This window comes from Chamaea fasciata, unplaced genomic scaffold, assembly GCF_029207755.1.
Source record: "Chamaea fasciata isolate MVZ Bird 193981 ecotype frontalis unplaced genomic scaffold, bChaFas1.0.hap1 SCAF_6, whole genome shotgun sequence".
Lineage (NCBI taxonomy): Eukaryota > Metazoa > Chordata > Aves > Passeriformes > Sylviidae > Chamaea > Chamaea fasciata.
In genome coordinates, this window is record NW_027094091.1 from 66,114,901 (window position 1) to 66,139,713 (window position 24,813).

Below are 24,813 nucleotides of genomic sequence, written 5' to 3' on the forward strand. Positions count from 1 at the left end.
TACCTACGGTCTCAAATGAAGCTTCTGAACCAACTTTAAGTACTCATGTGTTTTTCCCGAAAGATAAAGTCTCTGAGGCCGTGGAAACTTCAGGATTGGGGTGGGCAAGCATGGCAGGAATTTGAGAAGATTGGTGCCCTGCAGGCACTGGGGGGCTCTGAAGTCTCCCTGGAGCCTTCTCTTCTCCAGGCTGAACAAGCTCAGCTCTCTCAGCCCATCTCCAGAGCAGAACTGCTCCAGCCCTTGGATCATGGCTGCAACCCTCCTCTGGACTCACTCCAGAAGTTCCATGTTTTTTTTTTTGTTTTTTTTTTTTTTTTTTTTTTTTTTTTTTTTTAAACGTGGAGACCCCAGATGTGGGTGCAGAATTACTTTTGGGTTCAGGCAAGCGTTTGTTCATCACAGTTACTCCCACAAGCCAGCCCAGGTGGGAGCAGAGCTCCTTCCACCCCACCCACCCTGTTTCCATCCCTTCTTCAGCACATCCCATGGTGCTTTTTTCTGCTGCTTCCCAGGAGCTGTTGGCTCTTGCCCTGCCCTGACTGCTGGACCCGTCTGTGGACACGGCACAGCGATCTGTTGCCAGCTCTCTGGATTCTGAAGGAAAACCCAAGCAAATCTCTGAATCAAAGTAAAGGTGTCTTGCAAACTTAACCTAATCCTTTGTAAAGCTGTATTAAGGCCAAATTAAATTCAAATCTGTGGGTTCATTTTCCTCTTAGGCTTTATTCCTCGTTTGTTTGAGAGAGCTGGTGAGTCTTTTAGGACTCATGGTACCTTGGTTCCCTTTCAGAATGGAACAAATCTGAGACTTTTCCAGCCAGTTTTTCTTTAAATACCACGAGTTTTCATTCCCCTTTCATTTAAAATACTTCCACAATTTAATATGAAATGCTGGGTAGCAAAACCGGTAGCACTTCCAGACAGAAAGAAGTATGTTGTGTGTAACTCCAAATGTGAATTCTCCTTGCAAAGTGATGGCTTTCCACTGAGGTGGATCAAACAGATGCTCAGTTGGATGCTGGTGCTGAAGCACTTTTCTCTTGTGGCTTGAGTGTCTGATGGCAACAGCCTGAGATTTTAATAGCAGAAAGAAGGGATTTCCTACTAACCTTCCCCGGAGAACTGTCACTTGTACAGTCTTTTCCAGGCTCGTCTAGTCTGACCTGCATCTTCTCCAAAACTTGGTCAATTTTTAAATACTTTTTAAACTTTTTGTGTACCATTTGCAGAGAACAGGAGGGTGCTGGCTATTTTTTTCACAAAATACACGCTGCTCTGTGAGTGAGGTGGTCCTCCGTTCTCCCCAGAGCAACCTTTACCAGTAAGCTCTGCTGCTTCTCAAGGATGGGATGCTGGTGCTGGTGTGGATAAACAGATTTTCTCCCATTTTCAGCACAGGTGATGGAGGGAGAGGAGCTGTTGGCCAAGAGCCTCATGGTGCCAGCACCTCCTGACATGCAGGAGCTGAAAAACTAGAGGTTTTGCCCTTGTTGCATTCAGTGGATTTCTAATTTTACTTCAAGCTAATTGCTTCCTCGTCCTGGGAGGTGCCAGGGAGATGCCCAAGGGGACACAAGGACAAAGATTTTAGCAGGGTCTATTGCCATAAGACAAGGGGTGTTGGTTTTAAACTGGAGGAGGGATGATTCAAATGAGCTTCAAGGAAGAAATTTTTAATCAATGAGGGTGATAAAAATGCTGTGGTCTCTGCCACAGGTTGCCCAGAGATGCTGTGGAAACATTCCAGGTTGGATGGGGCTTGGAACAAGCTGACTAGTTGAAGGTGTCCTTGCTTATTGCAGGGAGGGTGGAACTAAATGGGATTTAAAGTGTCTCCCAAGCCAAACCATTGTACGATTTTACGATCATCTCATCCAACTTCACTGCTCCAACATGATTCCCATGAGCATGCAGGAGGCTGGGAAAAGGAATGTGGGCTCTCCCAGTTCAAACAAACAGAAAAGTTTATTTTGATGGCTGAGGGGGACGAGCACCAGAGGGTGATGCTCGTCTGATCCTGCTCTGGTTTTCAGGCCGACTGTACAGCTTTTTCTCCTGCCGCTGTTGCCGCCGGACGTGTCTCATACGGATTGGCCCAGGCTGGGAGCGTTTGTCCTTCATGGAGCCAGCGAAGAGCCAGGGTGGTCTGTATGGAGCTGCTTGTCTGCTGGGTGACTGAGTGTCCTGGGACAGCCCTGGCACCCCCTGAGTGGCGGTGCTGGGGCTGCTGGTCTCAATACTTTGGGCCAGCACATCGTCGATCCGGCGGCGTTTTGCTGCCGGGCTCCTGAGTGACTGTGGCTCTGTGGCGCCGTCTGGATGGCCTCTTTTCAAGCTCTGCTTTTTGCACGGGAAGCTGCTGCTGCTGCTGCTGCTGACCAGCACCACAGCCTGGGACAGCCCTGGCACCCCCTGAGTGCCGGTGCTGGGGCTGCTGGTCTCAGCACGCAGCAGTGGCACTCGGTTCAGCCGTATGGGTTTCACTGCCCGGCTGCCCGGGCCTTGTGCTCTCTGTCTCCAGGAACGGCGCCGGGCCTGCTCCGCCCTGGGCTGTTCCGACAGGCCGCTGCTGCTGCTGCTGCTGTTTGGATCTGCACATTGGAGAGAGGAGAGGGCAAGTGGTGTGAGCAGCTGCGCAGGGCTCGGGTGATGTCCGTGCAGGATTGTCCCCAAGGTTTTGCCGGGCTGGCTTAAGGGCAGGGGAGGCATATGTGCCCACAGGCCAGCCTGGCCCCGCTGGCCCAAGAGAGCCAGAGGGACTCTACCCTGGGTCGTTGTTGGAGCTCCTGCTTCCCCTTGCTGCAGCTCTTGACCGCTCCCCCACTGCCAGCCGTGGGGAGGGAGATTTTGCTCTCACCTTGCTTCTTCCCAGGAGGACACTTCTCAGCAGTGTTGTGCACCATTGTGGATAGGGAGCAGTGCCTGGAAGGTCTGTGCTGCAGGCCTTTCTCCTCCTGACAAAGCATCCCAGTCCTTGTTTGGACAGAGAGAGAGGCGTTTGTGGTGCCTCAGAGGCACCAGAACTCGCCAGTAGCCTTGGGCAAGCTCCTTCTCCTCGATCCTGTCCTCAGCTCTGCAAGTTGTGTTGCCACCTTTGTACCTTAGGGCTGGGTGATGATGTCACACTAGTCCCTGTCACCCACTGCCCTAATTCGGGGAGGCTATCCTTGTGGGTGCTGACAGTGACTTTGTCAATGCCAGGCACGGCTGTAAGGAGAAAAACAGAAATGGGAACAGGTTCATCAACAGGTTGGCGGGCTTAAGGAGACTTAGGTCTTACTACAGGTCATCAGTGGTGATTAGGTCATACTAACCAGTCCTAATTCATTCTTTTGACAGCTCTAAGAGTACAGTTGATTGATTCATTCATTCTTTAAAAGAAGAGTTGTTCTGTGATACATTGGGCATATTGCTTGGGTCAGCCTCCTTAAAGGAAAATCAGAGTATTACCTACGGTCTCAAATGAAGCTTCTGAACCAACTTTAAGTACTCATGTGTTTTTCCCGAAAGATAAAGTCTCTGAGGCCGTGGAAACTTCAGGATTGGGGTGGGCAAGCATGGCAGGAATTTGAGAAGATTGGTGCCCTGCAGGCACTGGGGGGCTCTGAAGTCTCCCTGGAGCCTTCTCTTCTCCAGGCTGAACAAGCTCAGCTCTCTCAGCCCATCTCCAGAGCAGAACTGCTCCAGCCCTTGGATCATGGCTGCAACCCTCCTCTGGACTCACTCCAGAAGTTCCATGTTTTTTTTTGTTTTTTTTTGTTTTTTTTTGTTTTTTTTTTTTTTTAAACGTGGAGACCCCAGATGTGGGTGCAGAATTACTTTTGGGTTCAGGCAAGCGTTTGTTCATCACAGTTACTCCCACAAGCCAGCCCAGGTGGGAGCAGAGCTCCTTCCACCCCACCCACCCTGTTTCCATCCCTTCTTCAGCACATCCCATGGTGCTTTTTTCTGCTGCTTCCCAGGAGCTGTTGGCTCTTGCCCTGCCCTGACTGCTGGACCCGTCTGTGGACACGGCACAGCGATCTGTTGCCAGCTCTCTGGATTCTGAAGGAAAACCCAAGCAAATCTCTGAATCAAAGTAAAGGTGTCTTGCAAACTTAACCTAATCCTTTGTAAAGCTGTATTAAGGCCAAATTAAATTCAAATCTGTGGGTTCATTTTCCTCTTAGGCTTTATTCCTCGTTTGTTTGAGAGAGCTGGTGAGTCTTTTAGGACTCATGGTACCTTGGTTCCCTTTCAGAATGGAACAAATCTGAGACTTTTCCAGCCAGTTTTTCTTTAAATACCACGAGTTTTCATTCCCCTTTCATTTAAAATACTTCCACAATTTAATATGAAATGCTGGGTAGCAAAACCGGTAGCACTTCCAGACAGAAAGAAGTATGTTGTGTGTAACTCCAAATGTGAATTCTCCTTGCAAAGTGATGGCTTTCCACTGAGGTGGATCAAACAGATGCTCAGTTGGATGCTGGTGCTGAAGCACTTTTCTCTTGTGGCTTGAGTGTCTGATGGCAACAGCCTGAGATTTTAATAGCAGAAAGAAGGGATTTCCTACTAACCTTCCCCGGAGAACTGTCACTTGTACAGTCTTTTCCAGGCTTGTCTAGTCTGACCTGCATCTTCTCCAAAACTTGGTCAATTTTTAAATACTTTTTAAACTTTTTGTGTACCATTTGCAGAGAACAGGAGGGTGCTGGCTATTTTTTTCACAAAATACACGCTGCTCTGTGAGTGAGGTGGTCCTCCGTTCTCCCCAGAGCAACCTTTACCTGTCAGCTCTGCTGCTTCTCAAGGATGGGATGCTGGTGCTGGTGTGGATAAACAGATTTTCTCCCATTTTCAGCACAGGTGATGGAGGGAGAGGAGCTGTTGGCCAAGAGCCTCATGGTGCCAGCACCTCCTGACATGCAGGAGCTGAAAAACTAGAGGTTTTGCCCTTGTTGCATTCAGTGGATTTCTAATTTTACTTCAAGCTAATTGCTTCCTCGTCCTGGGAGGTGCCAGGGAGATGCCCAAGGGGACACAAGGACAAAGATTTTAGCAGGGTCTATTGCCATAAGACAAGGGGTGTTGGTTTTAAACTGGAGGAGGGATGATTCAAATGAGCTTCAAGGAAGAAATTTTTAATCAATGAGGGTGATAAAAATGCTGTGGTCTCTGCCACAGGTTGCCCAGAGATGCTGTGGAAACATTCCAGGTTGGATGGGGCTTGGAACAAGCTGACTAGTTGAAGGTGTCCTTGCTTATTGCAGGGAGGGTGGAACTAAATGGGATTTAAAGTGTCTCCCAAGCCAAACCATTGTACGATTTTACGATCATCTCATCCAACTTCACTGCTCCAACATGATTCCCATGAGCATGCAGGAGGCTGGGAAAAGGAATGTGGGCTCTCCCAGTTCAAACAAACAGAAAAGTTTATTTTGATGGCTGAGGGGGACGAGCACCAGAGGGTGATGCTCGTCTGATCCTGCTCTGGTTTTCAGGCCGACTGTACAGCTTTTTCTCCTGCCGCTGTTGCCGCCGGACGTGTCTCATCCGGATTGGCCCAGGCTGGGAGCGTTTGTCCTTCATGGAGCCAGCGAAGAGCCAGGGTGGTCTGTATGGAGCTGCTTGTCTGCTGGGTGACTGAGTGTCCTGGGACAGCCCTGGCACCCCCTGAGTGGCGGTGCTGGGGCTGCTGGTCTCAATACTTTGGGCCAGCACATCGTCGATCCGGCGGCGTTTTGCTGCCGGGCTCCTGAGTGACTGTGGCTCTGTGGCGCCGTCTGGATGGCCTCTCTTCAAGCTCTGCTTTTTGCAGGGGAAGCTGCTGCTGCTGCTGCTGCTGCTGACCAGCACCACAGCCTGGGACAGCCCTGGCACCCCCTGAGTGCCGGTGCTGGGGCTGCTGGTCTCAGCACGCAGCAGTGGCACTCGGTTCAGCCGTATGGGTTTCACTGCCCGGCTGCCCAGGCCTTGTGCTCTCTGTCTCCAGGAACGGCGCCGGGCCTGCTCCGCCCTGGGCTGTTCCGACAGGCCGCTGCTGCTGCTGCTGCTGTTTGGATCTGCACATTGGAGAGAGGAGAGGGCAAGTGGTGTGAGCAGCTGCGCAGGGCTCGGGTGATGTCCGTGCAGGATTGTCCCCAAGGTTTTGCCGGGCTGGCTTAAGGGCAGGGGAGGCATATGTGCCCACAGGCCAGCCTGGCCCCGCTGGCCCAAGAGAGCCAGAGGGACTCTACCCTGGGTCGTTGTTGGAGCTCCTGCTTCCCCTTGCTGCAGCTCTTGACCGCTCCCCCACTGCCAGCCGTGGGGAGGGAGATTTTGCTCTCACCTTGCTTCTTCCCAGGAGGACACTTCTCAGCAGTGTTGTGCACCATTGTGGATAGGGAGCAGTGCCTGGAAGGTCTGTGCTGCAGGCCTTTCTCCTCCTGACAAAGCATCCCAGTCCTTGTTTGGACAGAGAGAGAGGCGTTTGTGGTGCCTCAGAGGCACCAGAACTCGCCAGTAGCCTTGGGCAAGCTCCTTCTCCTCGATCCTGTCCTCAGCTCTGCAAGTTGTGTTGCCACCTTTGTACCTTAGGGCTGGGTGATGATGTCACACTAGTCCCTGTCACCCACTGCCCTAATTCGGGGAGGCTATCCTTGTGGGTGCTGACAGTGACTTTGTCAATGCCAGGCACGGCTGTAAGGAGAAAAACAGAAATGGGAACAGGTTCATCAACAGGTTGGCAGGCTTAAGGAGACTTAGGTCTTACTACAGGTCATCAGTGGTGATTAGGTCATACTAACCAGTCCTAATTCATTCTTTTGACAGCTCTAAGAGTACAGTTGATTGATTCATTCATTCTTTAAAAGAAGAGTTGTTCTGTGATACATTGGGCATATTGCTTGGGTCAGCCTCCTTAAAGGAAAATCAGAGTATTACCTACAGTCTCAAATGAAGCTTCTGAACCAACTTTAAGTACTCATGTGTTTTTCCCGAAAGATAAAGTCTCTGAGGCCGTGGAAAGTTCAGGATTGGGGTGGGCAAGCATGGCAGGAATTTGAGAAGATTGGTGTCCTGTAGGCACTGGGGGGCTCTGAAGTCTCCCTGGAGCCTTCTCTTCTCCAGGCTGAACAAGCTCAGCTCTCTCAGCCCATCTCCAGAGCAGAACTGCTCCAGCCCTTGGATCATGGCTGCAACCCTCCTCTGGACTCACTCCAGAAGTTCCATGTTTTTTTTTGTTTTTTTTTTGTTTGTTTTTTTTTTTTTTTTTTTTTAAACGTGGAGACCCCAGATGTGGGTGCAGAATTACTTTTGGGTTCAGGCAAGCGTTTGTTCATCACAGTTACTCCCACAAGCCAGCCCAGGTGGGAGCAGAGCTCCTTCCACCCCACCCACCCTGTTTCCATCCCTTCTTCAGCACATCCCATGGTGCTTTTTTCTGCTGCTTCCCAGGAGCTGTTGCCTCTTGCCCTGCCCTGACTGCTGGACCCGTCTGTGGACACGGCACAGCGATCTGTTGCCAGCTCTCTGGATTCTGAAGGAAAACCCAAGCAAATCTCTGAATCAAAGTAAAGGTGTCTTGCAAACTTAACCTAATCCTTTGTAAAGCTGTATTAAGGCCAAATTAAATTCAAATCTGTGGGTTCATTTTCCTCTTAGGCTTTATTCCTCGTTTGTTTGAGAGAGCTGGTGAGTCTTTTAGGACTCATGGTACCTTGGTTCCCTTTCAGAATGGAACAAATCTGAGACTTTTCCAGCCAGTTTTTCTTTAAATACCACGAGTTTTCATTCCCCTTTCATTTAAAATACTTCCACAATTTAATATGAAATGCTGGGTAGCAAAACCGGTAGCACTTCCAGACAGAAAGAAGTATGTTGTGTGTAACTCCAAATGTGAATTCTCCTTGCAAAGTGATGGCTTTCCACTGAGGTGGATCAAACAGATGCTCAGTTGGATGCTGGTGCTGAAGCACTTTTCTCTTGTGGCTTGAGTGTCTGATGGCAACAGCCTGAGATTTTAATAGCAGAAAGAAGGGATTTCCTACTAACCTTCCCCGGAGAACTGTCACTTGTACAGTCTTTTCCAGCCTCGTCTAGTCTGACCTGCATCTTCTCCAAAACTTGGTCAATTTTTAAATACTTTTTAAACTTTTTGTGTACCATTTGCAGAGAACAGGAGGGTGCTGGCTATTTTTTTCACAAAATACACGCTGCTCTGTGAGTGAGGTGGTCCTCCGTTCTCCCCAGAGCAACCTTTACCAGTAAGCTCTGCTGCTTCTCAAGGATGGGATGCTGGTGCTGGTGTGGATAAACAGATTTTCTCCCATTTTCAGCACAGGTGATGGAGGGAGAGGAGCTGTTGGCCAAGAGCCTCATGGTGCCAGCACCTCCTGACATGCAGGAGCTGAAAAACTAGAGGTTTTGCCCTTGTTGCATTCAGTGGATTTCTAATTTTACTTCAAGCTAATTGCTTCCTCGTCCTGGGAGGCGCCAGGGAGATGCCCAAGGGGACACAAGGACAAAGATTTTAGCAGGGTCTATTGCCATAAGACAAGGGGTGTTGGTTTTAAACTGGAGGAGGGATGATTCAAATGAGCTTCAAGGAAGAAATTTTTAATCAATGAGGGTGATAAAAATGCTGTGGTCTCTGCCACAGGTTGCCCAGAGATGCTGTGGAAACATTCCAGGTTGGATGGGGCTTGGAACAAGCTGACTAGTTGAAGGTGTCCTTGCTTATTGCAGGGAGGGTGGAAGTAAATGAGATTTAAAGTGTCTCCCAAGCCCAACCATTGTACGATTTTACGATCATCTCATCCAACTTCACTGCTCCAACATGATTCCCATGAGCATGCAGGAGGCTGGGAAAAGGAATGTGGGCTCTCCCAGTTCAAACAAACAGAAAAGTTTATTTTGATGGCTGAGGGGGACGAGCACCAGAGGGTGATGCTCGTCTGATCCTGCTCTGGTTTTCAGGCCGACTGTACAGCTTTTTCTCCTGCCGCTGTTGCCGCCGGACGTGTCTCATACGGATTGGCCCAGGCTGGGAGCGTTTGTCCTTCATGGAGCCAGCGAAGAGCCAGGGTGGTCTGTATGGAGCTGCTTGTCTGCTGGGTGACTGAGTGTCCTGGGACAGCCCTGGCACCCCCTGAGTGGCGGTGCTGGGGCTGCTGGTCTCAATACTTTGGGCCAGCACATCGTCGATCCGGCGGCGTTTTGCTGCCGGGCTCCTGAGTGATTGTGGCTCTGTGGCGCCGTCTGGATGGCCTCTCTTCCAGCTCTGCTTTTTGCAGGGGAAGCTGCTGCTGCTGCTGCTGCTGACCAGCACCACAGCCTGGGACAGCCCTGGCACCCCCTGAGTGGCGGTGCTGGGGCTGCTGGTCTCAATACTTTGGGCGATCCGGCGGTGTTTTGCTGCCGGGCTCCTGAGTGTCTGTGGCTCTGTGGCGCCCTCTGGATGGCCTCTCTTCAAGCTCTGCTTTTTGCAGGGGAAGCTGCTGCTGCTGCTGCTTCTGACCAGAACCACACTTTGAGACAGCCCTGGCACCCCCTGAGTGGCGGTGCTGGGGCTGCTGGCCTCAGTATTTTGGGCCAGCACATTGTTGATCCGGCGGCGTTTTGCTGCCGGGCTCCTGAGTGACTGTGGCTCTGTGACGCCCTCTGGATGGCCTCTCTTCAAGCTCTGCTTTTTGCAGGGGAAGCTGCTGCTGCTGCTGCTGCTGACCAGCACCACAGCCTGGGACAGCCCTGGCACCCCCTGAGTGCCGGTGCTGGGGCTGCTGGTCTCAGCACGCAGCAGTGGCACTCGGTTCAGCCGTATGGGTTTCACTGCCCGGCTGCCCGGGCCTTGTGCTCTCTGTCTCCAGGAACGGCGCCGGGCCTGCTCCGCCCTGGGCTGTTCCGACAGGCCGCTGCTGCTGCTGCTGCTGTTTGGATCTGCACATTGGAGAGAGGAGAGGGCAAGTGGTGTGAGCAGCTGCGCAGGGCTCGGGTGATGTCCGTGCAGGATTGTCCCCAAGGCCTTGCCGGGCTGGCTTAAGGGCAGGGGAGGCATATGTGCCCACAGGCCAGCCTGGCCCCGCTGGCCCAAGAGAGCCAGAGGGACTCTACCCTGGGTCGTTGTTGGAGCTCCTGCTTCCCCTTGCTGCAGCTCTTGACCGCTCCCCCACTGCCAGCCGTGGGGAGGGAGATTTTGCTCTCACCTTGCTTCTTCCCAGGAGGACACTTCTCAGCAGTGTTGTGCACCATTGTGGATAGGGAGCAGTGCCTGGAAGGTCTGTGCTGCAGGCCTTTCTCCTCCTGACAAAGCATCCCAGTCCTTGTTTGGACAGAGAGAGAGGCGTTTGTGGTGCCTCAGAGGCACCAGAACTCGCCAGTAGCCTTGGGCAAGCTCCTTCTCCTCGATCCTGTCCTCAGCTCTGCAAGTTGTGTTGCCACCTTTGTACCTTAGGGCTGGGTGATGATGTCACACTAGTCCCTGTCACCCACTGCCCTAATTCGGGGAGGCTATCCTTGTGGGTGCTGACAGTGACTTTGTCAATGCCAGGCACGGCTGTAAGGAGAAAAACAGAAATGGGAACAGGTTCATCAACAGGTTGGCGGGCTTAAGGAGACTTAGGTCTTACTACAGGTCATCAGTGGTGATTAGGTCATACTAACCAGTCCTAATTCATTCTTTTGACAGCTCTAAGAGTACAGTTGATTGATTCATTCATTCTTTAAAAGAAGAGTTGTTCTGTGATACATTGGGCATATTGCTTGGGTCAGCCTCCTTAAAGGAAAATCAGAGTATTACCTACGGTCTCAAATGAAGCTTCTGAACCAACTTTAAGTACTCATGTGTTTTTCCCGAAAGATAAAGTCTCTGAGGCCGTGGAAACTTCAGGATTGGGGTGGGCAAGCATGGCAGGAATTTGAGAAGATTGGTGCCCTGTAGGCACTGGGGGGCTCTGAAGTCTCCCTGGAGCCTTCTCTTCTCCAGGCTGAACAAGCTCAGCTCTCTCAGCCCATCTCCAGAGCAGAACTGCTCCAGCCCTTGGATCATGGCTGCAACCCTCCTCTGGACTCACTCCAGAAGTTCCATGGTTTTTTTTTTTTTTTGGTTTTTTTTTTTTGTTTGTTTTTTTTTTTTAAAACGTGGAGACCCCAGATGTGGGTGCAGAATTACTTTTGGGTTCAGGCAAGCGTTTGTTCATCACAGTTACTCCCACAAGCCAGCCCAGGTGGGAGCAGAGCTCCTTCCACCCCACCCACCCTGTTTCCATCCCTTCTTCAGCACATCCCATGGTGCTTTTTTCTGCTGCTTCCCAGGAGCTGTTGGCTCTTGCCCTGCCCTGACTGCTGGACCCGTCTGTGGACACGGCACAGCGATCTGTTGCCAGCTCTCTGGATTCTGAAGGAAAACCCAAGCAAATCTCTGAATCAAAGTAAAGGTGTCTTGCAAACTTAACCTAATCCTTTGTAAAGCTGTATTAAGGCCAAATTAAATTCAAATCTGTGGGTTCATTTTCCTCTTAGGCTTTATTCCTCGTTTGTTTGAGAGAGCTGGTGAGTCTTTTAGGACTCATGGTACCTTGGTTCCCTTTCAGAATGGAACAAATCTGAGACTTTTCCAGCCAGTTTTTCTTTAAATACCACGAGTTTTCATTCCCCTTTCATTTAAAATACTTCCACAATTTAATATGAAATGCTGGGTAGCAAAACCGGTAGCACTTCCAGACAGAAAGAAGTATGTTGTGTGTAACTCCAAATGTGAATTCTCCTTGCAAAGTGATGGCTTTCCACTGAGGTGGATCAAACAGATGCTCAGTTGGATGCTGGTGCTGAAGCACTTTTCTCTTGTGGCTTGAGTGTCTGATGGCAACAGCCTGAGATTTTAATAGCAGAAAGAAGGGATTTCCTACTAACCTTCCCCGGAGAACTGTCACTTGTACAGTCTTTTCCAGGCTCGTCTAGTCTGATCTGCATCTTCTCCAAAACTTGGTCAATTTTTAAACACTTTTTAAACTTTTTGTGTACCATTTGCAGAGAACAGGAGGGTGCTGGCTATTTTTTTTCACAAAATACACGCTGCTCTGTGAGTGAGGTGGTCCTCCGTTCTCCCCAGAGCAACCTTTACCTGTCAGCTCTGCTGCTTCTCAAGGATGGGATGCTGGTGCTGGTGTGGATAAACAGATTTTCTCCCATTTTCAGCACAGGTGATGGAGGGAGAGGAGCTGTTGGCCAAGAGCCTCATGGTGCCAGCACCTCCTGACATGCAGGAGCTGAAAAACTAGAGGTTTTGCCCTTGTTGCATTCAGTGGATTTCTAATTTTACTTCAAGCTAATTGCTTCCTCGTCCTGGGAGGTGCCAGGGAGATGCCCAAGGGGACACAAGGACAAAGATTTTAGCAGGGTCTATTGCCATAAGACAAGGGGTGTTGGTTTTAAACTGGAGGAGGGATGATTCAAATGAGCTTCAAGGAAGAAATTTTTAATCAATGAGGGTGATAAAAATGCTGTGGTCTCTGCCACAGGTTGCCCAGAGATGCTGTGGAAACATTCCAGGTTGGATGGGGCTTGGAACAAGCTGACTAGTTGAAGGTGTCCTTGCTTATTGCAGGGAGGGTGGAAGTAAATGAGATTTAAAGTGTCTCCCAAGCCCAACCATTGTACGATTTTACGATCATCTCATCCAACTTCACTGCTCCAACATGATTCCCATGAGCATGCAGGAGGCTGGGAAAAGGAATGTGGGCTCTCCCAGTTCAAACAAACAGAAAAGTTTATTTTGATGGCTGAGGGGGACGAGCACCAGAGGGTGATGCTCGTCTGATCCTGCTCTGGTTTTCAGGCCGACTGTACAGCTTTTTCTCCTGCCGCTGTTGCCGCCGGACGTGTCTCATACGGATTGGCCCAGGCTGGGAGCGTTTGTCCTTCATGGAGCCAGCGAAGAGCCAGGGTGGTCTGTATGGAGCTGCTTGTCTGCTGGGTGACTGAGTGTCCTGGGACAGCCCTGGCACCCCCTGAGTGGCGGTGCTGGGGCTGCTGGTCTCAATACTTTGGGCGATCCGGCGGTGTTTTGCTGCCGGGCTCCTGAGTGTCTGTGGCTCTGTGGCGCCCTCTGGATGGCCTCTCTTCAAGCTCTGCTTTTTGCAGGGGAAGCTGCTGCTGCTGCTGCTTCTGACCAGAACCACACTTTGAGACAGCCCTGGCACCCCCTGAGTGGCGGTGCTGGGGCTGCTGGCCTCAGTATTTTGGGCCAGCACATCGTTGATCCGGCGGCGTTTTGCTGCCGGGCTCCTGAGTGACTGTGGCTCTGTGACGCCCTCTGGATGGCCTCTCTTCAAGCTCTGCTTTTTGCAGGGGAAGCTGCTGCTGCTGCTGCTGCTGACCAGCACCACAGCCTGGGACAGCCCTGGCACCCCCTGAGTGCCGGTGCTGGGGCTGCTGGTCTCAGCACGCAGCAGTGGCACTCGGTTCAGCCGTATGGGTTTCACTGCCCGGCTGCCCGGGCCTTGTGCTCTCTGTCTCCAGGAACGGCGCCGGGCCTGCTCCGCCCTGGGCTGTTCCGACAGGCCGCTGCTGCTGCTGCTGCTGTTTGGATCTGCACATTGGAGAGAGGAGAGGGCAAGTGGTGTGAGCAGCTGCGCAGGGCTCGGGTGATGTCCGTGCAGGATTGTCCCCAAGGCCTTGCCGGGCTGGCTTAAGGGCAGGGGAGGCATATGTGCCCACAGGCCAGCCTGGCCCCGCTGGCCCAAGAGAGCCAGAGGGACTCTACCCTGGGTCGTTGTTGGAGCTCCTGCTTCCCCTTGCTGCAGCTCTTGACCGCTCCCCCACTGCCAGCCGTGGGGAGGGAGATTTTGCTCTCACCTTGCTTCTTCCCAGGAGGACACTTCTCAGCAGTGTTGTGCACCATTGTGGATAGGGAGCAGTGCCTGGAAGGTCTGTGCTGCAGGCCTTTCTCCTCCTGACAAAGCATCCCAGTCCTTGTTTGGACAGAGAGAGAGGCGTTTGTGGTGCCTCAGAGGCACCAGAACTCGCCAGTAGCCTTGGGCAAGCTCCTTCTCCTCGATCCTGTCCTCAGCTCTGCAAGTTGTGTTGCCACCTTTGTACCTTAGGGCTGGGTGATGATGTCACACTAGTCCCTGTCACCCACTGCCCTAATTCGGGGAGGCTATCCTTGTGGGTGCTGACAGTGACTTTGTCAATGCCAGGCACGGCTGTAAGGAGAAAAACAGAAATGGGAACAGGTTCATCAACAGGTTGGCGGGCTTAAGGAGACTTAGGTCTTACTACAGGTCATCAGTGGTGATTAGGTCATACTAACCAGTCCTAATTCATTCTTTTGACAGCTCTAAGAGTACAGTTGATTGATTCATTCATTCTTTAAAAGAAGAGTTGTTCTGTGATACATTGGGCATATTGCTTGGGTCAGCCTCCTTAAAGGAAAATCAGAGTATTACCTACGGTCTCAAATGAAGCTTCTGAACCAACTTTAAGTACTCATGTGTTTTTCCCGAAAGATAAAGTCTCTGAGGCCGTGGAAACTTCAGGATTGAGGTGGGCAAGCATGGCAGGAATTTGAGAAGATTGGTGCCCTGTAGGCACTGGGGGGCTCTGAAGTCTCCCTGGAGCCTTCTCTTCTCCAGGCTGAACAAGCTCAGCTCTCTCAGCCCATCTCCAGAGCAGAACTGCTCCAGCCCTTGGATCATGGCTGCAACCCTCCTCTGGACTCACTCCAGAAGTTCCATGTTTTTTTTTTTTTTTTTTTTTTTTTTTTTTTTTTTTTTTTTTTTTTTTTTTTTTTTTTTTTTTGTTTTTGTTTTTTTTTTTTTTTTTTTAAACGTGGAGACCCCAGATGTGGGTGCAGAATTACTTTTGGGTTCAGGCAAGCGTTTGTTCATCACAGTTACTCCCACAAGCCAGCCCAGGTGGGAGCAGAGCTCCTTCCACCCCACCCACCCTGTTTCCATCCCTTCTTCAGCACATCCCATGGTGCTTTTTTCTGCTGCTTCCCAGGAGCTGTTGGCTCTTGCCCTGCCCTGACTGCTGGACCCGTCTGTGGACACGGCACAGCGATCTGTTGCCAGCTCTCTGGATTCTGAAGGAAAACCCAAGCAAATCTCTGAATCAAAGTAAAGGTGTCTTGCAAACTTAACCTAATCCTTTGTAAAGCTGTATTAAGGCCAAATTAAATTCAAATCTGTGGGTTCATTTTCCTCTTAGGCTTTATTCCTCGTTTGTTTGAGAGAGCTGGTGAGTCTTTTAGGACTCATGGTACCTTGGTTCCCTTTCAGAATGGAACAAATCTGAGACTTTTCCAGCCAGTTTTTCTTTAAATACCACGAGTTTTCATTCCCCTTTCATTTAAAATACTTCCACAATTTAATATGAAATGCTGGGTAGCAAAACCGGTAGCACTTCCAGACAGAAAGAAGTATGTTGTGTGTAACTCCAAATGTGAATTCTCCTTGCAAAGTGATGGCTTTCCACTGAGGTGGATCAAACAGATGCTCAGTTGGATGCTGGTGCTGAAGCACTTTTCTCTTGTGGCTTGAGTGTCTGATGGCAACAGCCTGAGATTTTAATAGCAGAAAGAAGGGATTTCCTACTAACCTTCCCCAGAGAACTGTCACTTGTACAGTCTTTTCCAGGCTCGTCTAGTCTGATCTGCATCTTCTCCAAAACTTGGTCAATTTTTAAACACTTTTTAAACTTTTTGTGTACCATTTGCAGAGAACAGGAGGGTGCTGGCTATTTTTTTTCACAAAATACACGCTGCTCTGTGAGTGAGGTGGTCCTCCGTTCTCCCCAGAGCAACCTTTACCTGTCAGCTCTGCTGCTTCTCAAGGATGGGATGCTGGTGCTGGTGTGGATAAACAGATTTTCTCCCATTTTCAGCACAGGTGATGGAGGGAGAGGAGCTGTTGGCCAAGAGCCTCATGGTGCCAGCACCTCCTGACATGCAGGAGCTGAAAAACTAGAGGTTTTGCCCTTGTTGCATTCAGTGGATTTCTAATTTTACTTCAAGCTAATTGCTTCCTCGTCCTGGGAGGTGCCAGGGAGATGCCCAAGGGGACACAAGGACAAAGATTTTAGCAGGGTCTATTGCCATAAGACAAGGGGTGTTGGTTTTAAACTGGAGGAGGGATGATTCAAATGAGCTTCAAGGAAGAAATTTTTAATCAATGAGGGTGATAAAAATGCTGTGGTCTCTGCCACAGGTTGCCCAGAGATGCTGTGGAAACATTCCAGGTTGGATGGGGCTTGGAACAAGCTGACTAGTTGAAGGTGTCCTTGCTTATTGCAGGGAGGGTGGAAGTAAATGAGATTTAAAGTGTCTCCCAAGCCCAACCATTGTACGATTTTACGATCATCTCATCCAACTTCACTGCTCCAACATGATTCCCATGAGCATGCAGGAGGCTGGGAAAAGGAATGTGGGCTCTCCCAGTTCAAACAAACAGAAAAGTTTATTTTGATGGCTGAGGGGGACGAGCACCAGAGGGTGATGCTCGTCTGATCCTGCTCTGGTTTTCAGGCCGACTGTACAGCTTTTTCTCCTGCCGCTGTTGCCGCCGGACGTGTCTCATCCGGATTGGCCCAGGCTGGGAGCGTTTGTCCTTCATGGAGCCAGCGAAGAGCCAGGGTGGTCTGTATGGAGCTGCTTGTCTGCTGGGTGACTGAGTGTCCTGGGACAGCCCTGGCACCCCCTGAGTGGCAGTGCTGGGGCTGCTGGTCTCAATACTTTGGGCCAGCACATCGTCGATCCGGCGGCGTTTTGCTGCCGGGCTCCTGAGTGACTGTGGCTCTGTGGCGCCGTCTGGATGGCCTCTTTTCAAGCTCTGCTTTTTGCACGGGAAGCTGCTGCTGCTGCTGCTGCTGACCAGCACCACAGCCTGGGACAGCCCTGGCACCCCCTGAGTGGCGGTGCTGGGGCTGCTGGTCTCAATACTTTGGGCGATCCGGCGGTGTTTTGCTGCCGGGCTCCTGAGTGTCTGTGGCTCTGTGGCGCCCTCTGGATGGCCTCTCTTCAAGCTCTGCTTTTTGCAGGGGAAGCTGCTGCTGCTGCTGCTTCTGACCAGAACCACACTTTGAGACAGCCCTGGCACCCCCTGAGTGGCGGTGCTGGGGCTGCTGGCCTCAGTATTTTGGGCCAGCACATCGTTGATCCGGCGGCGTTTTGCTGCCGGGCTCCTGAGTGACTGTGGCTCTGTGACGCCCTCTGGATGGCCTCTCTTCAAGCTCTGCTTTTTGCAGGGGAAGCTGCTGCTGCTGCTGCTGCTGACCAGCACCACAGCCTGGGACAGCCCTGGCACCCCCTGAGTGCCGGTGCTGGGGCTGCTGGTCTCAGCACGCAGCAGTGGCACTCGGTTCAGCCGTATGGGTTTCACTGCCCGGCTGCCCGGGCCTTGTGCTCTCTGTCTCCAGGAACGGCGCCGGGCCTGCTCCGCCCTGGGCTGTTCCGACAGGCCGCTGCTGCTGCTGCTGCTGTTTGGATCTGCACATTGGAGAGAGGAGAGGGCAAGTGGTGTGAGCAGCTGCGCAGGGCTCGGGTGATGTCCGTGCAGGATTGTCCCCAAGGCCTTGCCGGGCTGGCTTAAGGGCAGGGGAGGCATATGTGCCCACAGGCCAGCCTGGCCCCGCTGGCCCAAGAGAGCCAGAGGGACTCTACCCTGGGTCGTTGTTGGAGCTCCTGCTTCCCCTTGCTGCAGCTCTTGACCGCTCCCCCACTGCCAGCCGTGGGGAGGGAGATTTTGCTCTCACCTTGCTTCTTCCCAGGAGGACACTTCTCAGCAGTGTTGTGCACCATTGTGGATAGGGAGCAGTGCCTGGAAGGTCTGTGCTGCAGGCCTTTCTCCTCCTGACAAAGCATCCCAGTCCTTGTTTGGACAGAGAGAGAGGCGTTTGTGGTGCCTCAGAGGCACCAGAACTCGCCAGTAGCCTTGGGCAAGCTCCTTCTCCTCGATCCTGTCCTCAGCTCTGCAAGTTGTGTTGCCACCTTTGTACCTTAGGGCTGGGTGATGATGTCACACTAGTCCCTGTCACCCACTGCCCTAATTCAGGGAGGCTATCCTTGTGGGTGCTGACAGTGACTTTGTCAATGCCAGGCACGGCTGTAAGGAGAAAAACAGAAATGGGAACAGGTTCATCAACAGGTTGGCGGGCTTAAGGAGACTTAGGTCTTACTACAGGTCATCAGTGGTGATTAGGTCATACTAACCAGTCCTAATTCATTCTTTTGACAGCTCTAAGAGTACAGTTGATTGATTCATTCATTCTTTAAAAGAAGAGTTGTTCTGTGATACATTGGGCATATTGCTTGGGTCAGCCTCCTTAAAGGAAAATCAGAGTATTACCTACGGTCTCAAATGAAGCTTCTGAACCAACTTTAAGTACTCATGTGTTTTTCCCGAAAGATAAAGTCTCTGAGGCCGTGGAAACTTCAGGATTGAGGTGGGCAAGCATGGCAGGAATTTGAGAAGATTGGTGCCCTGTAGGCACTGGGGGGCTCTGAAGTCTCCCTGGAGCCTTCTCTTCTCCAGGCTGAACAAGCTCAGCTCTCTCAGCCCATCTCCAGAGCAGAACTGCTCCAGCCCTTGGATCATGGCTGCAACCCTCCTCTGGACTCACTCCAGAAGTTCCATGTTTTTGTTTTTTTTTTTTTTTTTAAACGTGGAGACCCCAGATGTGGGTGCAGAATTACTTTTGGGTTCAGGCAAGCGTTTGTTCATCACAGTTACTCCCACAAGCCAGCCCAGGTGGGAGCAGAGCTCCTTCCACCCCACCCACCCTGTTTCCATCCCTTCTTCAGCACATCCCATGGTGCTTTTTTCTGCTGCTTCCCAGGAGCTGTTGGCTCTTGCCCTGCCCTGACTGCTGGACCCGTCTGTGGACACTGCACAGCGATCTGTTGCCAGCTGTCTGGATTCTGAAGGAAAACCCAAGCAAATCTCTGAATCAAAGTAAAGGTGTCTTGCAAACTTAACCTAATCCTTTGTAAAGCTGTATTAAGGCCAAATTAAATTCAAATCTGTGGGTTCATTTTCCTCTTAGGCTTTATTCCTCGTTTGTTTGAGAGAGCTGGTGAGTCTTTTAGGACTCATGGTACCTTGGTTCCCTTTCAGAATGGAACAAATCTGAGACTTTTCCAGCCAGTTTTTCTTTAAATACCACGAGTTTTCATTCCCCTTTCATTTAAAATACTTCCACAATTTAATATGAAATGCTGGGTAGCAAACCCGGTAGCACTTCCAGACAGAAAGAAGTATGTTGTGTGTAACTCCAAATGTGAATTCTCCTTGCAAAGTGATGGCTTTCCACTGAGGTGGATCAAACAGATGCTCAGTTGGATGCTGGTGCTGAAGCACTTTTCTCTTGTGGCTTGAGTGTCTGATGGCAACAGCCTGAGATTTTAATAGCAGAAAGAAGGGATTTCCTACTAACCTTCCCCGGAGAACTGTCACTTGTACAGTCTTTTCCAGCCTCGTCTAGTCTGACCTGCATCTTCTCCAAAACTTGGTCAATTTTTAAATACTTTTTAAACTTTTTGTGTACCATTTGCAGAGAACAGGAGGGTGCTGGCTATTTTTTTCACAAAATACACGCTGCTCTGTGAGTGAGGTGGTCCTCCGTTCTCCCCAGAGAAACCTTTACCAGTAAGCTCTGCTGCTTCTCAAGGATGGGATGCTGGTGCTGGTGTGGATAAACAGATTTTCTCCCATTTTCAGCACAGGTGATGGAGGGAGAGGAGCTGTTGGCCAAGAGCCTCATGGTGCCAGCACCTCCTGACATGCAGGAGCTGAAAAACTAGAGGTTTTGCCCTTGTTGCATTCAGTGGATTTCTAATTTTACTTCAAGCTAATTGCTTCCTCGTCCTGGGAGGTGCCAGGGAGATGCCCAAGGGGACACAAGGACAAAGATTTTAGCAGGGTCTATTGCCATAAGACAAGGGGTGTTGGTTTTAAACTGGAGGAGGGATGATTCAAATGAGCTTCAAGGAAGAAATTTTTAATCAATGAGGGTGATAAAAATGCAGTGGTCTCTGCCACAGGTTGCCCAGAGATGCTGTGGAAACATTCCAGGTTGGATGGGGCTTGGAACAAGCTGACTAGTTGAAGGTGTCCTTGCTTATTGCAGGGAGGGTGGAAGTAAATGAGATTTAAAGTGTCTCCCAAGCCCAACCATTGTACGATTTTACGATCATCTCATCCAACTTCACTGCTCCAACATGATTCCCATGAGCATGCAGGAGGCTGGGAAAAGGAATGTGGGCTCTCCCAGTTCAAACAAACAGAAAAGTTTATTTTGATGGCTGAGGGGGACGAGCACCAGAGGGTGATGCTCGTCTGATCCTGCTCTGGTTTTCAGGCCGACTGTACAGCTTTTTCTCCTGCCGCTGTTGCCGCCGGACGTGTCTCATACGGATTGGCCCAGGCTGGGAGCGTTTGTCCTTCATGGAGCCAGCGAAGAGCCAGGGTGGTCTGTATGGAGCTGCTTGTCTGCTGGGTGACTGAGTGTCCTGGGACAGCCCTGGCACCCCCTGAGTGGCGGTGCTGGGGCTGCTGGTCTCAATACTTTGGGCCAGCACATCGTCGATCCGGCGGCGTTTTGCTGCCGGGCTCCTGAGTGACTGTGGCTCTGTGGCGCCGTCTGGATGGCCTCTTTTCAAGCTCTGCTTTTTGCACGGGAAGCTGCTGCTGCTGCTGCTGCTGACCAGCACCACAGCCTGGGACAGCCCTGGCACCCCCTGAGTGGCGGTGCTGGGGCTGCTGGTCTCAATACTTTGGGCGATCCGGCGGTGTTTTGCTGCCGGGCTCCTGAGTGTCTGTGGCTCTGTGGCGCCCTCTGGATGGCCTCTCTTCAAGCTCTGCTTTTTGCAGGGGAAGCTGCTGCTGCTGCTGCTTCTGACCAGAACCACACTTTGAGACAGCCCTGGCACCCCCTGAGTGGCGGTGCTGGGGCTGCTGGCCTCAGTATTTTGGGCCAGCACATCGTCGATCCGGCGGCGTTTTTCTGCCGGGCTCCTGAGTGACTGTGGCTCTGTGACGCCCTCTGGATGGCCTCTCTTCAAGCTCTGCTTTTTGCAGGGGAAGCTGCTGCTGCTGCTGCTGCTGACCAGCACCACAGCCTGGGACAGCCCTGGCACCCCCTGAGTGCCGGTGCTGGGGCTGCTGGTCTCAGCACGCAGCAGTGGCACTCGGTTCAGCCGTATGGGTTTCACTGCCCGGCTGCCCGGGCCTTGTGCTCTCTGTCTCCAGGAACGGCGCCGGGCCTGCTCCGCCCTGGGCTGTTCCGACAGGCCGCTGCTGCTGCTGCTGCTGTTTGGATCTGCACATTGGAGAGAGGAGAGGGCAAGTGGTGTGAGCAGCTGCGCAGGGCTCGGGTGATGTCCGTGCAGGATTGTCCCCAAGGCCTTGCCGGGCTGGCTTAAGGGCAGGGGAGGCATATGTGCCCACAGGCCAGCCTGGCCCCGCTGGCCCAAGAGAGCCAGAGGGACTCTACCCTGGGTCGTTGTTGGAGCTCCTGCTTCCCCTTGCTGCAGCTCTTGACCGCTCCCCCACTGCCAGCCGTGGGGAGGGAGATTTTGCTCTCACCTTGCTTCTTCCCAGGAGGACACTTCTCAGCAGTGTTGTGCACCATTGTGGATAGGGAGCAGTGCCTGGAAGGTCTGTGCTGCAGGCCTTTCTCCTCCTGACAAAGCATCCCAGTCCTTGTTTGGACAGAGAGAGAGGCGTTTGTGGTGCCTCAGAGGCACCAGAACTCGCCAGTAGCCTTGGGCAAGCTCCTTCTCCTCGATCCTGTCCTCAGCTCTGCAAGTTGTGTTGCCACCTTTGTACCTTAGGGCTGGGTGATGATGTCACACTAGTCCCTGTCACCCACTGCCCTAATTCGGGGAGGCTATCCTTGTGGGTGCTGACAGTGACTTTGTCAATGCCAGGCACGGCTGTAAGGAGAAAAACAGAAATGGGAACAGGTTCATCAACAGGTTGGCGGGCTTAAGGAGACTTAGGTCTTACTACAGGTCATCAGTGGTGATTAGGTCATACTAACCAGTCCTAATTCATTCTTTTGACAGCTCTAAGAGTACAGTTGATTGATTCATTCATTCTTTAAAAGAAGAGTTGTTCTGTGATACATTGGGCATATTGCTTGGGTCAGCCTCCTTAAAGGAAAATCAGAGTATTACCTACGGTCTCAAATGAAGCTTCTGAACCAACTTTAAGTACTCATGTGTTTTTCCCGAAAGATAAAGTCTCTGAGGCCGTGGAAACTTCAGGATTGAGGTGGGCAAGCATGGCAGGAATTTGAGAAGATTGGTGCCCTGTAGGCACTGGGGGGCTCTGAAGTCTCCCTGGAGCCTTCTCTTCTCCAGGCTGAACAAGCTCAGCTCTCTCAGCCCATCTCCAGAGCAGAACTGCTCCAGCCCTTGGATCATGGCTGCAACCCTCCTCTGGACTCACTCCAGAAGTTCCATGTTTTTGTTTTTTTTTTTTTTTTTAAACGTGGAGACCCCAGATGTGGGTGCAGAATTACTTTTGGGTTCAGGCAAGCGTTTGTTCATCACAGTTACTCCCACAAGCCAGCCCAGGTGGGAGCAGAGCTCCTTCCACCCCACCCACCCTGTTTCCATCCCTTCTTCAGCACATCCCATGGTGCTTTTTTCTGCTGCTTCCCAGGAGCTGTTGGCTCTTGCCCTGCCCTGACTGCTGGACCCGTCTGTGGACACTGCACAGCGATCTGTTGCCAGCTGTCTGGATTCTGAAGGAAAACCCAAGCAAATCTCTGAATCAAAGTAAAGGTGTCTTGCAAACTTAACCTAATCCTTTGTAAAGCTGTATTAAGGCCAAATTAAATTCAAATCTGTGGGTTCATTTTCCTCTTAGGCTTTATTCCTCGTTTGTTTGAGAGAGCTGGTGAGTCTTTTAGGACTCATGGTACCTTGGTTCCCTTTCAGAATGGAACAAATCTGAGACTTTTCCAGCCAGTTTTTCTTTAAATACCACGAGTTTTCATTCCCCTTTCATTTAAAATACTTCCACAATTTAATATGAAATGCTGGGTAGCAAACCCGGTAGCACTTCCAGACAGAAAGAAGTATGTTGTGTGTAACTCCAAATGTGAATTCTCCTTGCAAAGTGATGGCTTTCCACTGAGGTGGATCAAACAGATGCTCAGTTGGATGCTGGTGCTGAAGCACTTTTCTCTTGTGGCTTGAGTGTCTGATGGCAAGAGCCTGAGATTTTAATAGCAGAAAGAAGGGATTTCCTACTAACCTTCCCCGGAGAACTGTCACTTGTACAGTCTTTTCCAGCCTCGTCTAGTCTGACCTGCATCTTCTCCAAAACTTGGTCAATTTTTAAATACTTTTTAAACTTTTTGTGTACCATTTGCAGAGAACAGGAGGGTGCTGGCTATTTTTTTCACAAAATACACGCTGCTCTGTGAGTGAGGTGGTCCTCCGTTCTCCCCAGAGAAACCTTTACCAGTAAGCTCTGCTGCTTCTCAAGGATGGGATGCTGGTGCTGGTGTGGATAAACAGATTTTCTCCCATTTTCAGCACAGGTGATGGAGGGAGAGGAGCTGTTGGCCAAGAGCCTCATGGTGCCAGCACCTCCTGACATGCAGGAGCTGAAAAACTAGAGGTTTTGCCCTTGTTGCATTCAGTGGATTTCTAATTTTACTTCAAGCTAATTGCTTCCTCGTCCTGGGAGGTGCCAGGGAGATGCCCAAGGGGACACAAGGACAAAGATTTTAGCAGGGTCTATTGCCATAAGACAAGGGGTGTTGGTTTTAAACTGGAGGAGGGATGATTCAAATGAGCTTCAAGGAAGAAATTTTTAATCAATGAGGGTGATAAAAATGCAGTGGTCTCTGCCACAGGTTGCCCAGAGATGCTGTGGAAACATTCCAGGTTGGATGGGGCTTGGAACAAGCTGACTAGTTGAAGGTGTCCTTGCTTATTGCAGGGAGGGTGGAAGTAAATGAGATTTAAAGTGTCTCCCAAGCCCAACCATTGTACGATTTTACGATCATCTCATCCAACTTCACTGCTCCAACATGATTCCCATGAGCATGCAGGAGGCTGGGAAAAGGAATGTGGGCTCTCCCAGTTCAAACAAACAGAAAAGTTTATTTTGATGGCTGAGGGGGACGAGCACCAGAGGGTGATGCTCGTCTGATCCTGCTCTGGTTTTCAGGCCGACTGTACAGCTTTTTCTCCTGCCGCTGTTGCCGCCGGACGTGTCTCATACGGATTGGCCCAGGCTGGGAGCGTTTGTCCTTCATGGAGCCAGCGAAGAGCCAGGGTGGTCTGTATGGAGCTGCTTGTCTGCTGGGTGACTGAGTGTCCTGGGACAGCCCTGGCACCCCCTGAGTGGCGGTGCTGGGGCTGCTGGTCTCAATACTTTGGGCCAGCACATCGTCGATCCGGCGGCGTTTTTCTGCCGGGCTCCTGAGTGACTGTGGCTCTGTGGCGCCGTCTGGATGGCCTCTTTTCAAGCTCTGCTTTTTGCACGGGAAGCTGCTGCTGCTGCTGCTGCTGACCAGCACCACAGCCTGGGACAGCCCTGGCACCCCCTGAGTGGCGGTGCTGGGGCTGCTGGTCTCAATACTTTGGGCGATCCGGCGGTGTTTTGCTGCCGGGCTCCTGAGTGTCTGTGGCTCTGTGGCGCCCTCTGGATGGCCTCTCTTCAAGCTCTGCTTTTTGCAGGGGAAGCTGCTGCTGCTGCTGCTTCTGACCAGAACCACACTTTGAGACAGCCCTGGCACCCCCTGAGTGGCGGTGCTGGGGCTGCTGGCCTCAGTATTTTGGGCCAGCACATCGTTGATCCGGCGGCGTTTTGCTGCCGGGCTCCTGAGTGACTG